The sequence below is a fragment of the Halichoerus grypus genome, chromosome 6 (assembly GCF_964656455.1).
Source record: "Halichoerus grypus chromosome 6, mHalGry1.hap1.1, whole genome shotgun sequence".
NCBI classification, from domain to species: Eukaryota; Metazoa; Chordata; class Mammalia; order Carnivora; family Phocidae; genus Halichoerus; species Halichoerus grypus.
Genome location: NC_135717.1, coordinates 33529750 through 33548592, shown reverse-complemented (window position 1 = coordinate 33548592; position 18843 = coordinate 33529750). Strand labels below are relative to the sequence as shown.

At 46.3% G+C, this 18843-nt stretch overlaps 1 protein-coding gene and 1 long non-coding RNA gene across 2 annotated transcripts in view; one reads left to right on the top strand and one right to left on the bottom strand.

The window, feature by feature from the left end:
• USP7 (ubiquitin specific peptidase 7) overlaps positions 1 to 18843 on the bottom strand; it is a 65125-nt gene that overhangs the window by 36486 nt on the left and 9796 nt on the right. The gene's annotated exons all lie outside the window — the stretch shown is intronic.
• LOC144382078 (uncharacterized) lies at positions 4788 to 17133 on the top strand. The gene is made up of 3 exons (XR_013448475.1): positions 4788 to 4966; positions 5891 to 6006; positions 17035 to 17133. It is a non-coding gene; the product is annotated as an uncharacterized LOC144382078 (long non-coding RNA).

The following is an 18843-nucleotide window of genomic DNA, read 5'->3' as shown; positions in this document are numbered from 1 at the left end:
AAGATTGGGGACATGCTTGGCAAGCACCAAGGACAATATGGCATGCTTCAAATAAGAAAACAAAACCTCCAAAATATGCCAAATATCGGGGGGGGGAAGCAGTTATCGTTCCAAAATATATTTATGACACCCAAATACAATCAAAGATCATTTCCATTACTTGTGACTGGTAAAGCTTTTGATGCCTAAACCCTGTGATAAGTCCCAGAGGCGCAGTTTTAATATATATATACAAAAGGACACAAAATGCCTTTTCTAAAGTCTAGAAACACACAGAAGAGGCTAACGTGGCTGGTTACCGAGCCTATATATTTCTTCCTCTTTCTACTGAGGAGGCCATGCTTATATTCAGCTTCCCTTCCCACTGACTTCCATTTGTGATGTCATAACACAGGATTATTCAACAAAGAACACTAGTCAATTGCTATGGAAATGATGTGGCACTAATTCAGTGCTGAATCTCACTCCTGGATGACGTAATGAAGAGCAGAATTTCAATTTGCTGGCTTTGACATTTTCTGTCACTTCACAAAGATTACTCAAACCTCTCCCAAAAAGGCCAGATTTGAGGGGACAAACCACCACAGTAAGACCTTACAGCCTTCCAACTAAGAAGTTTGTATACTGCCACCAGGTGGTGCCTAGGGCACAAAGATCCAGCCACACCTCAGATTCAGTCTCCACTCAGGCCCCCGATTCCTCCTCAAACTTTCCAACTAGTGATACAACCCAGTGAGCAAAACCACAGCTCAGTTAAAGGCCAGAATATATGGAGTGCCAACACAGAGTACACGGTCTAAACTCCCAACACCACCAATTCACCTGGAATTCCAAGTCAAAAGCCCTCTGGCCTCTGCTTTGTCCTCCTCCCCTTGCCTCCTCTCCTGGCACCCATTTTAAAGAATATTACATAAAGTAGAAGTTATCACGGTAAATGAGAACACTGGTATCTTCCTGCATACTGATTTCTTAATTAACAATCCCAAATATATTTCAGTAGGACAATTCAGAAATGTCAGTACTGGTTCTGGAAATCCATTTGCGCCTATGGACCCCCATCTGAACCCCCGAGTCACCTTCTCGTCCAAGCTTGTGGTTCCCCGCCATGTCTGCATGGCTCCGCGGTAGTATCTGCGGGGGCTGGGGAGGGGAGGGTTCTCTCTTCCACATCAGAGTGACTGCATAGAATCTCTAGGAGCTCTACCTCAGCATTCTTTTTTTTTTTAAAGCCCCCCCAACACGCACACAGAATTCTTGGGTTTAGGACAAGGAACATATTCAAGCAACCTCATCAATTTAGATAATCACTTCCAAAAGGCAAAGTGGTCCAGAAAGAGGATGTTAATGGGAAAAAAAGAAGTCGGGAGTTGGGTTACCAGTTCCTTAGCTGCTGATGTAAATTGCTAACAGTGGGGAAAACTGGCTGAGGGGATCATGGGCACACATCACACGAACTACATCTCTCCTGTAAATCTAAAATTCATCCCAAATTAAAAGTTTACTTGAAAAAAGACAAAACAGAAAACCCTTAAGCCTAAGAAGCAAGGAATGTAACTGAGACTAAACTGACACGTGGAAAACTTCACCATGCAACATGTACCTCAGCATGTCTGTAATTCTCACCCAATTCAAGGTAGAAAAGGGCAGTCTAAGAGCGAGCTTGGGTCTGTGCTGGAGCAGGACCAGCAGAGCAAACAGGAGGTAAAGTCTGCCCCAAGTGTTTCATGAATCTCTAACTCCATTTACTGACTCCCTACTGAGTGCCGGGCCCAGTGCAGACATGCAGGTGATGACCACAAGCTCACTTTACCCACTGGCTTAAGGCTACAGCTGGATGTGGGGCACTGCCCCCAGGGGAGCCGGGTCCACATTCTCTGTTCTTCCTCTGAAAGACCGGCTCTGCCCACGTGGTCTGTCCTCCAGGAGGAGTACTCACTCCTCAGTCAAAGTACAAGTTAGATGGAGGCCCCAAATGAACCCAGAGGCACCAGTCAGGAAGAAATGAAGAAGGAAAAAGTCCTGAGTAAAGAGGCACAATGCTGTTTTGTGTTGTTGTTGTTGTTGTTGATATAGATTTACTTGTTTATTTATTTAAGAGCGAGCACATGAGCAAGTACACGGAGAGGAGCAGAGAGAGAGAGAACGTCAAGCAGACCCCCCTGCTGAGTGCAGAGCCCAATGCGGGGCTCCATCTCACGACCCTGAGGATCATAACCTGAGCTGAAACCAAGAGTTGGATGCCAAACTTGACTTGAGCCACCCGGCGCCCCAGCATAATGCTGCTTTAAAGGCTGAATTTCTGTATATGCTTTATTAAGTGCCTACTCCCAACATAACCTATACCCCTGCAAATTCCTATTAGATCGCCCTGACTTCATTCTTTATTAAACATACTGTTGAGATAACTGTAGATTCACAATTATTATAGAAATAATAGAGATCCACTTCCTTTCACCCAGTTCCCCCGGTACCATTTTGCAAAATCATAGTACGATTCATAACCAGGACACCAACGTTGACTCAACACACTAATCCTATTCCTGTTCACTTGCACTCTTAAGACACGTGTATGTGTGTCCACCCAGGAAAGACGCTGAACAGTTCCAACACAAGGACCCTTGAGCCCTTTCAAAGAAACCCCCACCCCCCTTGTGCACATTCCCCTCCCATAACTCCTGGAAACGACAAATCTTCTCCATCCCCATAATTTTTCATTTTAAGAATGTTATATAAATGAACACGGTATATAACCTTTTGGAATGCCTTCTGTCACTCAGCATAATTCCCCTGAGACTCAGGTCAACAACTGGTTTCTTTATATTGCTGAGCAGGATTCCATGGCAGGGACACACCATGTGACCTGCAAACATCTGGGTTGTTTCCAATCTGAGGCTATCACAAATAAAGCTGCTATAAACAATTTTGTGCAGGTCCTGGTTCTGTATTTATTTTTACTTCTGGATTTGAAAGAATGAAATGCTCACAGTAGCAAAGCGAGCAGTACAGAGATGAATAAGGGGAAATGATTCCTCCACTCCCAATCCTAACATGAAGGAAGCCATGGTCTCATGCGTCCCTTTCCAGGCGTCCTCACTGTTCCTATATATGCATATGCAACAATGTACACGCATTTTCTCATGAACAAAAAATGGTATTCACATTACACAAATAAACTAGAGCTACCCCAAGTAGGTATAAATATGCATAGGAATTTAATTCTGAATAGCGCCATAACATGCCATGATTTACTCAACCATTCCCCAACCATGACTGCCTCCAGTTACCTATTTTTGTTTTTTGCCACTTGAATGACGTGACCATCTGTATTATGATTTTTGTCCTGTTGCATTTTATCACCAGAGATCATCTTTCCCAAACACATCGGAACCCCCCCCCCAAGTAGTTAGCCAAACTCTTCCCAATGACAATGAGTGGCAGAGCAGAGCAATCTAAGACCACAAGGCTGCCAAGTGACACCAAGCGATCCATCAGATGACCCATGTCCTGCACAACATTCATGCACCGTTCAGGAGAGCTCTTCCAACTCTTAGACACAACTCCTTCATTCTTCCTTTGGAGAATTCAAATAAAATTCATGTGCTGATGTTGTGGTCCACAGTATAAATCCTAACGTACAGGCCCTAGCTCTAAGCTCAATGAGCGGAGGAAAGTGACAGCTGAGAACCCAACAGTGAGGGAAAGAGTGCAGCTGTTGGGGCTAGCTATAAAGGGAGGCAGTCCAGGAGACAGACTGGGCGAATGATGTGTGGGACCAGCAAGCGTCAGTGAGGAGGCAGTCCTGTCAAGACCCCTGCAGGGCAGGAAGAGGCGGGGAGCTCCAAGGGGATGAGGGTATCCCTGGAATCAGGGTCTCACAGGCGGTAAGATGGTGCACTCCCTCAGAAACCAGAACCCCTGAAAGCCGGGAAACGCTCCTCGCAAACAGAGCTCCTGGCAAACAGAGTACATGGGAGCCTCGGGGGCTGTGGAGTCAACTCCAGGCTGGGGGGGGGGGGGGGTGGATTCCTCTAAGGCAACACGGGGCCTCAGGCAGAACCATGGACCATCTCCAGACCTTGGACAGAACCTGGGGGTCACAAAGGGGTGACAGTCTCCCAAGGAGACAATGAAGTGAGGATGGTGGGTCTGCTCACAGCCCAGCTGCAACTGGCCTTCTCTTTTCCAGAAATCGGTGGTTCCTGAAGGTGAATACCCCTCACAGTCACCTGTGACTGTGCAAGAAGTGGGTGCTGACCAGGAACACTGCCTGTTTGCCATGTTTGCCTCCCCAGTCACAAAGACCACACACCCAGGAGCCGTGAGGAAACACAGATGGTCCCCTAACTGCTCTCTGTGCCTGGCAAGGAAAGGGGAGCCTCTCAGAAGCAGTTTCTGAATGTGGTCCTAAATGGAAAACTTCCAACTGTGCTTCAAAAAGATCCTTTCTAATCCATTATCATTACATTACCAGGATTCAACATATCTCCCTAAAACACTGGCATGCCCAATGTGCCTGCAAAGACAGTAACTACCAACTAAGACAATATTTTAATTACTTCCTTGCTGCACACTGTCTTTTCCAGGCAGGAATAACTTGAGAGGTAAAGGCCTTCATTTCCAGTGGGGCTGGGCAGAGCCAGCTCCCTTCTCAGTAGGTAGTCAACCTACTTATCAAGTGTCTCCTATGTGCCCAGAGCTGGGCTGGGCCCTGGGGTTCAGGAGGAACAGAGAGATAAGCCCCCGGGTGTCCTGGTGTTCGCTTTCTTGTGGGAGGAGACAAGAGGGGATAACTGCAACAGAGGGGAAAACAGAGTCCGGTCACGGAGCTGCAGGAACACTAGCCTTGAAGGAAGAGGTGACATCCGGGTGGAACCACAGAATGAAAAGGAGCCAGGATGGAAGAGATCCTAGAGAAGCACACTCTGGACAGAGCCAACAGGGACAAGGGCACTGGGCGAGGGAAAAGGTGGGAGATGAGGTTCAGACAGAAGGCGGGCAAGGGCCAAGGCCATGGAGGGCCCTGAAGGCTATGATAAGGACTCTGTTTTCAAATGTTCCCGCTCGCTGGGCAAGCCTCCCAGGACTTTCAGGGCACTGAGACAAAAGAACCAACCTCCTGGTGCTCAACCTGAGATGTCCAGTGCTCAGACCAGGGCTGCCACCACCAAGCACCCACCTGGTCAAGCCTGTCCCAGCTATCACAGGCAGGAGCTCCACTGGCCACTCCCCAGAGGATGCGGATGAGGTGGTTTGGTTTTATTATTGTTTTTTACTATCTTGCCCCTCAGGGCTAGCCTGCCAGATTGGCAGTATTGTTAACAATGAAACCATGGCTTAATCAATACCGCAACTCTAAAGTGGTCTGTTTTTATGACTTGTATGATTTTATATACAATTTGGCCACATGCATCCCCCATGAGGCTGGCTGGGAGCCCACTTCCAGGTGGCAGTCCTGTCCTACTAACCAGGGACTTCTTTGGTCCTCTGCCTCTGGTGGGCCACTACAGAGCCCAAGGGCAGTGTCCACACCGCTTCTAAGTCATGGAGCCTGACAGTTCAAAGCAGACGCACTGTGTTGAGACCTGACAGCTAGTTCTATACTCTGAAATAATCCAGATTTAAATTAGATATATAAAAATAAAATCCCCAAAGACAGCCACCTATGAATTTGTGTACCTTAAATAAAAATATTTGTTTGGGGCCTCCAGTTTGGCTTCATTATGTAAAACTCATCGGTCCCCGAGAGGCTTGCCCTAACTGCCAGTCTTGTCACACACTCCCGTGACTGGTGTGAGTGTGAATGCCGGCAGGCACCGAGGAGCTACAATTGCACGACCGAAGAGCCTGCAATTCTGTGTTGCTTGCTCACACATACCGTCTTGTTCCACAGAAAAAGAGAAACGGTATCATCTGCTAGCTTGCATAGCACAGACCGCTTGTGGGAAAGAAAAGGAAGTCCCGGCACACCCAGCAGAGACAGAGCTTCAGGGAAGCCACAGGATGAAGGTAGGAAGTATTTGCATCACACAATGGATTAATACCCAGAATACACACAGTTCCTAAAACTCAAGCAGCAGCCCAATTACCACAAAGGAGAAATTCTTAAAAAACACTAACGACTAATATATATGCTCAGCTTCCCTAACTCAGGCGATACCATTTTTTATCTACCAGATTAACAGAGAAAAATATTGAAAATGCCCACTGATGCGGAGGGTCTCACAAAATCAGTGGTGTCAAATGGCTGTCAACTATTCAACCCAAAGGCTGTATGTATCAAAACCAAAAAGCCAAATATCCTTTTACTCTAATGTCATTCCTAGGAACCTATTCCAAAGAAAACCAGCATCCATGCCCGAAGATCTACACAAGCATTTTTCTTACAGTGAAGCACCATTTTTTAGAGAAAAGTTAAAAACAACATAAATGCCCATTAATACTAAGGGTTACATACAGTAGGAAGTGCCCAGAACAGGCAAATCTATAGAACGCTGATCAGCGAGGGTTGCTGGAGTGGGGGGTGGGGTGGGAGGGATGGGGTGACTGGGTAATGGACACTGGGGAGGGTATGTGCTCTGGTAAGCGCTGTGAATTGTGCAAGACTGTTGAATCTCAGATCTGTACCTCTGAAACAAATAATGCAATATATGTTAAGAAAGAAAAAAAAAAGAAGAAGAATGTAGCAGGAGGGGAAGAATGAAGGGGGGGAAATCGGAGGGGTAGACGAACCATGAGAGACGATGGACTCTGAAAAACAAACTGGGGGTTCTGGAGGGGCGGGGGGTGGGAGGATGGGTTAGGCTGGTGATGGGTATTGAGGAGGGTGCGTTCTGCATGGAGCACTGGGTGTTATGCACAAACAATGAATCATGGAACACTATATCTAAAACTAATGATGTAATGTATGGGGATTAACATAACAATAAAAAATTAAAAAAAAAAAAAGAACGCTGATCAGCGGCTGCCTGGAGCTGGGGGACAGGAAGGCAGGAGGGGTCCTGGCTAGGGAGTGCAAACATTTCTTTTTGGCCTAAGAATCTTGCAAAACTGACTGTGGTGACAACTGCACAACTCTGTAAATATGCGAAAAGCCACAGCATTGTACACTTGAAATGAGTGAAGTGCAAGGTGAATTATATCTTAATGAAGCTGTATTTAAAAAGACAGAGTCAGGGGGCGCCTGGGTGGCTCAGTTGGTTAAGCGACTGCCTTCGGCTCAGGTCATGATCCTGGAGTCCCTGGATCGAGTCCCGCATCGGGCTCCCTGCTCGGCAGGGAGTCTGCTTCTCCCTCTGACCCTCCCCCCTCTCATGTGCTTGCTCTCTCTCATTCTCTCTCTCTCAAATAAATAAATAATCTTTAAAAAAAAATAAAAAATAAAAAGACAGAGTCAGTCGGATGGGCATCTGCCCTCAACTCAGGTCATGATCCCCGAGTCCTGCTCAGCGGGGAGTCTGCTTCTCCCTCTGCCCCTCCCCCAGCTCATTCATGCTCTATCTCAAATAAATAAATATTTAAAAAATAAATAAAAAACACGGGGCGTTTGGGTGGCTCAGTCGTTAAGCTTCTGCCTGGAGTCCTGGGATCGAGCCCCGCATCCGGCTCCCTGCTCGGCGGGAAGCCTGCTTCTCCCTCTCCCACTCCCCCTGCTTGTGTTCCCTCTCTCACTGTGTCTCTCTCTGTCAAATAAATAAAATCTAAAAAAAATAAAGAAATAAATAAATAAATAACAAAAATATTGGAGAGACAGAACTTAATAGAAACGGGCCATTTTGCATGGGGCAAAGAGTTCCACAATCACAACTACTGCTGAGGGCTCCTGCATAGTAAATGATGTGCATACTAAACAACTGAGTCACGTCAGCTGGAACATATTTGTTCCACTTTTTGCAGTATTTCTCTAAGAAGAGTACTAAACATTTTGGTATTTTAAAATTTCAATTATCTACAAAATTTACTTATGTGTGGAAGTTCACTCTACACTTATTAAAGAAAGTAAACTGTAGTAAGGGAGAATGCCCACCCAGAGAGGAGTCACTGAGTGAGTCACCAGGATGTCCTCCCGAAATGAGTGAGGCTACATGCGTGTACCCAGGACAAAGACCCACCATACATTAAGTACACAACGCTTACTTCTGAGGAATGGGGTCTTTCTTTCTTGCCTTCTTGCTTCCATATTGTTTGAATGGTTCAGAGAATATGTACTACTTTCTAACAAAGTAAACAAACACACACAGAGCAAAGCAAACCATGGTGTAAAAGGTACAAACCAAGTACTTCCTAAGGCATGACACCAGCCCAAAAGTCATAGAAGACGCACCAGCTGCGTATCTGGAGTCAGGAGGGAGTGGGGGTCCTAGAACAGTCACAGAACAAAGAGATTGCCTCAACTATGTGTGGCCTGGAAAGTCTGTTTACACCTTGGCAGATGGCAGCATCTTCTTAAATGTCCAGGTTTTCCTTAAGAACTAGTTTAAAAAAAGGGGGGGGGGAGTCTAGGCGCTGGGGCTGGTCGAATACAGAGGAGAGATTTTAAGCAAACTTGATTGTGCTAATTAAACCTTTTAAAAAGTAGTCAAACACAGCCATTTCAAATGGGTTCCTCTATTTGAATAAAACCACAAACAGCAACCTAGAGGGGCACCTGGCTGGCTCAGTTGGCAGAGCAAGGGGCTCTTGATCTCTGTGGGGTCAAGAGTTCAAGCCCCAGGCTGGGGATAGAACTTTTAAAAATAAACAAACAAACAAATAAATAGCAACGTAGGATAGAACGCTAAGTTGTTTCTGGTTTCTTTGACACACTGGTGCAGGCAGACTACCACTCACCATACCTCCTCCTCACCCTCCTTTTGAGGGGACCCACCAGGGCTATCAAGAAACAGCCACATTCAAGACCTTTTAAAACACTAGTGGCGGGACACCTGGGTGGCTCAGTCGGTTAAGCATCTGCCTTCGGCTCAGGTCACGATCCCAGGGTCCTGGGATCGAGTCCCATATCAGGCTCCCTGCTCGGCGGGGAGTCTGCTTCTCCCTTTCTGCCACTCTCACTGCTTGTGTGCTCTCTGACAATAAACAAAATCTTTAAAAAGCGGGGGGGGGGCGCCTGGGTGGCTCAGTCGGTTAGGCGGCTGCCTTTGGCTCAGGTCGTGTTCCTAGGGTCCTGGGATCGAGTCCCGCATCGGGCTCCCTGCTCAGCAGAGAGCCTGCCTCTCCCTCTCCCTCTGCCTGCTGCTCACCCTGCTTGTGCTCTCTCAGTCTCTCACTATCTCTCTCTCTGTCAAATAAATAAATAAAATCTTAAAAAAAAAAAAAAACACTAGTGGCCACAGAAATTGTTTTAAGAGTTCCTGGGAGGGAGACTAGTTTCCCAGAGAACAGCAAAGGAAATCGGGTTTTGTTAAAAAAAGAAAAAAAAGAAAAGAAAATGATGGGGAGGTGACACTTCAGTCTACAAACCAGTGGAAACCTTGACCATCTGCTGTGGGCAAGCAACGTCCCCTGTGAGAACTGGACATTCAAGAGGAAGGGTCATTAGAATAGGAGACACCATGTTCGTGGAAAGACTCCTTCCTAGTCAAGATATCAGCTCTCTACAAATTCATCTTTATGTCTGAACACAATTCCAATCAAAATCCTGAGAATTTTTTTACACTTACAGACAAGCTGATTCTAAGTTTTAATGGAAAAATGAAGGAAATACAGCAAATAAACAATTTTGGAAAGAACACGGTCTGAGGAATAACACCACCTAATTATACTCACTCCAAAGCTTCAGTAATCAACATGGCAACCAGAATAATCAGAGAGAGAGTTGTCTTAGCAAAGGGATGAGCACGCGAATGGCACAGGAGAGCCCAGTAACAGACCTGCACAATGCTACTGTTTTTGACAAAGGAGTAAGCAATTCAATGGAAAGGAATGGTCTTTACAACAAATGGTCAAGCAACAGCTGCACGTCCACAGGCCACAAAAAGGAACCTCAACCCCCCACCTTATGCAAAAAGTAACTGATAACAGATCTTAGATATAAATATAAAATTTAACACCCTAAGACTTTAAGAAGGAAACACGTGGGGTAGGGCAAAGAATCCATACAAGAACATTTTGACAAACTAGACTTCACTTTTAAAACTAAAAGGTTCTGCTCCAGAAGGACACCATTATGAGAAAGGACAAACTACAGATTAGGAGAAAATGCGTGCAAATCACCCCCCTGACAAAGGACTTGTGTCCCCAATAGATAAAGAGCTCAACACTTGACAGCAATAAACAACCCAATACTCAGGACACACTTCCAACACAACAGAGGGATGGCAAATCAACATGTGGAGAGTTGTATGCCCGGCAGCTGTTAGTTGTGTGCAAATCAGAACCACAATAGCATATTACTGCCCAACTATTAAGGTGCCTAAAACTCAAAGTACTGACAATATCAAGTGCTGACAAGGGTGTGGATCAACTGGCTCTCTCATACGCTGATATGGGACGCAAGACGGCACAGTGGTCTGGGAACAGTTCGGCAGTTTCTTGTAAGGTTAAGCATACTGTGCCAGACAACCCAACAATTCTGCACCTTACTCTACAGAAAGGAAAACTCACATCCACACAAAACCTGCCACAAATATTTAGAGAGGCTTCATTCATACCGGCCCAACTCTGGAGGCCAGACAGATGTCCTTCAGTGGGAGCAGGGATAAAGTGTGGTGTGCATGTACACGGGAACACTGCTCGCCATAGACGGGAATGAAGTATTGAAACACCTAGCCTGGATGCTACTCTGAAGAAAGCAGCCCATCTAAAAGGTTACATGCTATACGATTCCATTTACATGACATTTGCAAAATGGCAAACGGTAAGGGACCGAGGACACATCCGTGGTTGCCAGGGGTTTGCAGTAGGTGGAAGATGTGACTACCCGGAAAAGCCCAAGGGGTGTTTTGGGGCGAGGGAACTGCTCCATATCCTGATTGTGGTAGTGGTTACACAAATCTATACAGGTGTTAAATTCACAGAAACCCCCCCCCCCCCAAAGTCAATTTTCCTTTATAGTAATTTAAAAAATAAAAGGGGAAAAAAAACACCTATAGGGCAGAGAGAAGAAATAATTCACTTTTTTTTTTTTTATAAATTTAAGTAAGTGAGCTTTTTTTATGATTTTATTTATTTGAGAGAGAGAGAATGAGAGACAGAGAGCATGAGAGGGAGGAGGGTCAGAGGGAGAAGGAGACTCCCCCCCGCCGAGCAGGGAGCCCGATGCGGGACTCGATCCCAGGACTCCAGGATCATGACCTGAGCCGAAAGCAGTCGCGCCACCCAGGCGCCCTCACTGACTCTTTAAATAACACTCCCTTGGAGCGCCTGGGTGGCTCAGTCGGTTAAGCGTCTGCCTTGGGCTCAGGTCATGATCCCAGGGTCCTGGGATCAAGTCCCACAGAGGGCTCCTAGCTCAGCAGGGAGCCTGCTTCTCCCTCTGCCACTCCCTCTGCCACTCCCCCTGCTTGTGCGCACTCTCACTCTCTCTCTGACAAATAAATAACATCTTTAAAAATTTTTTTAAAAATTAAATAAATAAACACTCCCTTGATATATGGTTTCAGATCTTTTAACTATTTGGGAAAAGAGAACTGAAGGATTTTATACCAAAAAGTGTACGGTCTGACTCTTCTTTGCCCCAAGACCTTCAGATGGTCTTGTACAAAGCAGTACACAAATGTTTGCATCAAAATCTGTTCTTTTGGGGGAGAGGGAGCTGCAAATGTCAAGGATCCAGGGAAGTGGGAGATGAGAACAGAACTGAAAGCACGTATGTACTGAAACACGGGTTTAAGAATACGCACATACTATGTGCCACTAAACTGAGGTGCATAAACATGGTGTGCTGTTTTACCAATCGTGTTTAAATCCAGAATAATTTCCCAGTGAGTACCAACTGTTCCACACAAGCCACTGGGAAATGGAGAAAATGGGGGGGGGGGGGGACGATACAAACAAAACAAATATTAACAAGAGGAATGGTAGCTGTTATAAAGGGTTAGGAAGGAAAATAATCAAAATCACAAATTATTTTTGGTTTAAGTGCTCCCTCCTTGAATTCTCGTGAAATCTGTGACTCATCTTAACAGGATCGTCTTATATACACCTTGATGTAGGGGGAGAAAGCGCACAAATCTGGTGCCCACACCCCAGTCCATGGCACTTTCCCATCGCAGGGGGGCCAACCAAGAGGGCCTGCTTCCACCCCATGGCAGCGGCCACCCTGCTGCTGGGACAGGGGACAGGGGACAGCTACTAGCTGCCCTAATTACCACCCAACCATCTGCACCCATGCTGCCAACTGGTATTAAGACTTTTCATACACAACAGAAGTCACAGCTCTCTGTCCCAATGAGCTTTCTAGAAATATAACTACAACGCTGTTCCCAATTAAGTAACAGCACAAGGCTGCTACCACACATAAACGTGACTTAGGGACTTACACTCAGTTTTTTAAAATGTAACTGCAGTATGCAATGTGTCAACATTCAGAAGATCTGGGTAACTCAGTGAATCAAACTCTTCCAAATTACCAATGAATGGTACAGAAAAGGTCCATTCGAAGTACAAGACAGGCGCCTAGGTGGCTCAGTGGGTTAAGCGTCTGACTCTTGATTTCAGCTCAGACCATGAGCTGAGGGTCCCAGGCTTCACGCTCAGCACAGGTCTGCTTCTCCCTCTCTCTCTGTTCCTCCCCCGCTTGTGTTTTCACTCTCTCTCAAATAAATAAATAAATATCTCTTTTTCAGGGCACCTGGGTGGCTCAGTTGTTAAGCATCTGCCTTCGGCTCAGGTCATGATCCCGGGGTCCTGGGATCGAGCCCCACATTGGGCTCCCTGCTCCGCAGGGAAGCCTGCTTCTCCCTCTCCCACTCCCCCTGCTTGTGTACCCTCTCTCACTATGTCTCTGTCAAATAAATAAAATCTTTAAAAAAAAAAATAAATATCTTTTTTAAAAGACCAATGAATTTCAATGTAATAGAAAAATTAATTCGTAGGGTTTCAAACTGACACATGGCAATTAACCTTAAGAAGCTACCAAATTTGGTGTATATCAAAAAACTGTCACAATTATCTGAAAAGGCTATTAAACTACCGCTCCCTTTATGAACTACACGCCTGAGAGACTGGGTTTTCTACTTCTACTAAAATACACTGCAGGGCGCCTGGGTGGCTCAGTTGGTTAAGCGACTGCCTTCGGCTCAGGTCATGATCCTGGAGTCCCGGGATCGAGTCCCGCATCGGGCTCCCTGCTCGGCGGGGAGTCTGCTTCTCCCTCTGACCCTCCTCCCTCTCATGCTCTCTGTCTCTCATTCTCTCTCTCAAATAAATAAATAAAATCTTTAAAAAATAAATAAATAAATAAAATACACTGCAACTGACAGAAAGCAGAGGCAGAGAGAAAGCAGAATCCAGCTGTCTTCTATTAAGCCAAACAATAAGGAAATTTGTAAAAATGTAAAAATAATGCCATTCCTCATTAAATTTTTCGTTTTGGAAAATATTTATTTCCTATAATACATATGTTATTTGTGTTACCATGTTACTGGTTTATTATTCCTAAATAAGTAAGACTGGTCTTAGTTTTAGCGTTTAAGATAGCAAATAATATAACCCACCCACCTAAAAGCTCTTTGGGGTTCTCATCAATTTTAAAACTGTAGGGGCGCCTGGGTGGCTCAGTCGTTAAGCGTCTGCCTTCAGCTCAGGTCATGATCCCAGGGTTCTGCGAGCCCCACATCGGGCTCCCTGCTCAGCGGGAAGCCTGCTTCTCCCTCTCCCACTCCCCCTGCTTGTGTTCCCTCTCTCGCTGTCTCTCTCTCCATCAAATAAATAAAATCTTTTAAAAAAAAATTGTTTAAACTGTTAACAGGATCCTGACAGCAAAAAGTTTGATAGTCCAAAGACCACACCAAATGGTGGATTTGTAGTGTGCCGGGTTAGCTAAGCTGGAATTACATGCCCTACTTTGCACAGTTCCCACTTGGGAGGCACTATGCCAGCAATTTGGAAGGCGGAAGTCAAGGAGCCCACATTCCTTTATGGCTGGGGGTTTCTCTGCCTTCTGGGTCATTAGGGCACCTGGAAGTCATGAGAGGCTCACATGGATATGGTTCCAGCTCAGCCTCACTTACCCTGCCTCCCACTCATCTTCCCTTGCAGACTACATGCCCGATGGCCTCCAGCAGATCCATTAGCAACAGACTGTCAGCAGCTCCCACGGTTGTGCATGGCAAAATCAAATAAATCCGGGATGCTTGGGTGGCTCAGTCGGTTAAGCGTCTGCCTTCGATTGAGGTCATGATCCCAGCGTCCTGGGATCAAGCCCCCCATTGGACTCCCTGCTCAGCGAGGAGCCTGCTTCTCCCCCCCCCACGCTGCTCCCCTGCTGCTTGTGCTCCCTCACTCTCTTTCTCTCAAATAAATACAATCTTTTATCCTCATCTCTACTGCTACTCTGCAGCTCTGCTTGAACCCTCAAACGACAGTAATATCCCCACCTTGCACCACCCAGTTAATTCAACTTAGTAATGAAGCACATGCATAACCACAAAAAGTTCCAAGTCCCTTTATTTTTTTTTTTAAGATTTATTTATTTGACAGAGAGAGCACAAGCGGGGAAGCGGAAGGAAGAGGGAGAGAGAGAAGAAGGCTCCCCACTGAGCAAGGAGCCAGATGCAGGGCTTGATCCCAGGACCTCGGGATCGTGACCTGAGCCAAAGGCAGATGCTTAACTGACCGAGCCACCCAGGCATCCCCCAAGTCCCTTTAAAACATACTGAATAAAACCTACTGCAGATGGCAGAACCATGAGAGCCCACGCATCTTCAAGACCCAACATGAACCACAGTGAGGTTCCACATGCACAGATACAACTACAACGTGGAGAAACCTGAGGATGGGACTTTTAGTGCAACAGATGGACACAAAAGACCACATACTGTATGATTCCATTTATACGAAATGTCCAGAAGTGGCAAATCTGAAGAAAGAAGAGACTGGTGGTTGCTGAGGCTGCAGGGAGAAGGGTAGTGTCCCTAATGAATACAGGATTTCATCTGGGGGTAATGAAAATGTTCAAAATCTGACTGTTGAGAGCTGCACAACTGTGAATATACCAGAACCCACTGAACAGTATGCTTTCGATGGGTAGATGGTGATGTATGTGGATTACGTCTCAACAGAAGTTGCTATTTTAAAAAATCATGGTGACTAACACGTTTTATCGAAAAGACTTATAGAAAGGCAGGTGGAAATCTAACCATTTATAACTGTTACCAAAGCAGGTAAAATGAAGAGTTTGCATTAAACACTGTAGCATGTTCCCATCTGACTGAAAATAAAATACAAAAATGTAGTGCACCTGGACTGTCTGTACTACTGGGGAGAAAGTGCTGTTCATGGCATAGAAAATTGCTCAGGCTCCCCCCTGGTCCTCTGACCTCAAAGTCTGATGGGAAGTAAAGCAAAGAAACAGCACACAATGTGTTAATTACACTACCATGAACATGTCCAGGAAATACAAAGGTGCCTCTTTTCGCCTACCGGAAGCCTTGCCTCTGGCTCCCACCTCCAATTCCATGGAACTCACATGCTAGGCATCCAAGCATCTGTCCTTCACAACCCACTCCCCAGCACCACCACACCAGGCCTCGGGGCTTCCCCACAGCCGATGTAATCTTTCTCTTCGCTTCCAGAACCCTACCTCCTCACCTCCGGTGGCACTCACTTTCTACCCTGCAGTAATTATGTGCTCAGAGGACCTATCTATGTCCCGCTGACTTTCCTTAAGCAAAGACATCTTATCACTTCTGCGTCTTTGCGAACCACCCCACCCCCACCCCACCCCACCCTCAGTGCCTGAGGCGGTGATTGAGAGATTACCAGCAAGTCTGTACTTTGCCGAGCCGGTTTGGGGAAACTTCTTCCTCAGTAATTACAGAAGAAAATGCTTGGTTTTCCATTATGTTAGACGATCCTGTTCAAGGCAGCATGCACTGGAGAGGCAGAGCTAAAATCCAGCTCATAGGCTGGCTCCAGAGCATCCATCCCTGCCCCACTGAATGTTCTGTGCTAATGGAGACGTTCCATAGCTGCGCCATCCAATACCAAAGGCACGACCCCCATGCGGCAGCTATGGAGGCTCTGGAAAATAGCTAGTCAGACTGAGGAACTGAATTTTTAATTTTACTTAATTCTAATTAGCTTAAATCTACTTAGCCACGACAGGCTACAATACTGGACGCTGTAAGTCTAGAAAAAGCTCCATCCCTCGGAGCCTTGGTCTCTTCATCATGAGAGTAGTGGGCTTGCCAGACACTTTCTGCTCGAAAGCCAGATTCTATGACCAGTGCCTTCTGATAACATACCCAAAATGAACACAGAATTTCAAGAAAAATATAAAGGACTTAAAAAAAAAAAAACTGAAAGGACTTAATTCATCAAAATAGAAATTAGACTGTAAACAACAGCCTCTGATTTCCACAGAAATACTGGCCCTAAAACGTTGGGATTTGCAGTAGTAATTCTCCCTCTCCCCAATTACCTGCCAAGGTAATTCATAACCAACTCTAGAATCGTCCTAAAGACAGAAGTGTGGCAGGGACCATGCTTTCCAGATCACCCCACGGTGCTGGGACTGAGTTCCCCATCAAGATGACCACCAGCACCCGCCTATGGTTGGTGAGCACACACAGTGCTGTGTCCGGATACAGAAGCTGTGGGACTGGCACCAGGCATCGTGACGCTCACCTCAAAGATCATTCGCACACACAACCCCCAACTAGGACACCCGCGAGCCACTCACTTAATCTGCATCTTCTGCAGACACCCCCAAGTCAACTCGCTTGAAGGCCTCAATTCTGCTAATGCGCTGCTCAATGTGGTAACAGCTGCCTGGGCCTTACTGCATGTTACCCTTCCTTCTGGACATCTTCACCCCTGGCCATGTCCCTTGAGGCCAGAACTTGTGTCTCCCATCTTCCTCTTTTTTCCCTGCAGAAATTCAAGCACCAACGATGACCAATAAATATCCTAAATCTATTATCTGCACCATGAGTGAAATCATCCATCTGACGTGATGACCAAAAAGGTATGCTTTCGGAGGAAATTATACAAATGAAAGATCCTGGGGGCACCTGGGTGGCTCAGTCGTTAAGCGTCTGCCTTCGGCTCAGGTCATGATCCCGGGGTCCTGGGGATCGAGTCCCGCATCAGGCTCCCTGCACGGCAGGAACCCTGCTTCTCCCTCTCCCACTCCCCCTGCCTGTGTTCCTGCGCTCACTCGCTGTCTGTCAAATAAATAAAAATAAAAAAGAAAGAAATGAAAGATCCTGTGCTCACACAACGCAGTCTTGTGTTGTGCTGTGTGGGCAGAGGGGACGTTCAGGAAAACTAAAACCAAAAGGCCACATTCACTTGAGCTTTCTTCAATCAGTTACTTAATAGGCAAAGACTAGCTAGCACCCAGCCACGTAAGGGTTTCTTTATTTAAAACTGTTCTATAGTTTTTGACTGCTACAATCACTTTCCAAACCAAACATGCTTCCCAAAATAGCCTATATGTGTGTGTGTGTGTGTGTGTATTTTTTTTCCCCCAAATTCCCTGTCAGGGAAAGAGGCCCAAAAGGAAAATATTCAAAATATGCCATAAAAACAACGCCACACAGCTAGGTGGCAGCTAATGGGTCAAGAAGAGTAGCCACTCAGGCCACCCCACTTCTTCCAGCCCCTGCCTCCTTAAGGAATCCGGGGCTCTGGTACCCAGATCCGCATAATCAGGGGCTCTGAAATGCAGTATGTTTTTTCTCATACTAAGCCTTCTCAATTTTTCATCTCTCCACATACCCAGAGTCCTGAATGGTTTGCTTTTGGGATGATTCATTTCAGCTCAGGATCTTATTCTAACATGTTACTGAATACCTGATTCAGTTACTTCCATTCTCAAAGGAGGGAGGCATCTACCTTTAAAAACTCATACATTTTACTCTGTATCTTCTTATGCCACCATATTCCTCTTGCTGAACTGTACATGTGGCCCCAGCCTATCTTGGCAGTGAGGTACTTTCTATATTCAAAGCATGTGGTGAACCACACAAAAACGTTCAACTAGGAAGCCCAATTACAGCGCATCACTTTGGGGCGGTGAGGTAAGAGACGTGGGAGAAGGCAGCAGAGGGATTTCAACTAAGCAGCAGTAACCACAACTTCTATGACCAACGGGGCCTACGGGGTATGATGAATCGCAAATGGCCGTGAAGCCAGACCACATGGGTTCAAATCCTGAACCTGAATCACTGACCCTGAGTAACGAGTCAGTGCCCGGTTGTGCTCTGAGACAGGGATGATGACACATCTATCTCAGAGTTGTAGTAGGAAGCGCGTGAGTTAACACATGGACAGCGTGGCACACAGTGAGGAGTCCTCAGTGAGGGTGAGCTGCCACACACTCATCGAGCCTTTCCAAAGCCTCCGACAGGTTTGAGGCCAGCTACATATATCGGGCACACACCTGCTGCTTCTCACCCACTTCCCTGGATCCCGCATTAGTTTCTGATCCCGGCCAGAATGGATTACCATAAACAGTGGCTTAAACAACACACACTTATTCTTTTACAGTTCTGGAAATGAGAAGTCTGAAAACGGGGCTCACCGGGCCTCCCTTCTGGAGGCTCCAGGGGAGAATCTCTTTTCTTGCCTTTTCCAGCTTCTAGAGACCTCCCCCATTCCTTGGCTCCCCTTTCTGTCCTCAGAGCCAGCAATGGCCTTCCCACACCACACCTACACCACACCACCGGACCTGGACCTCCT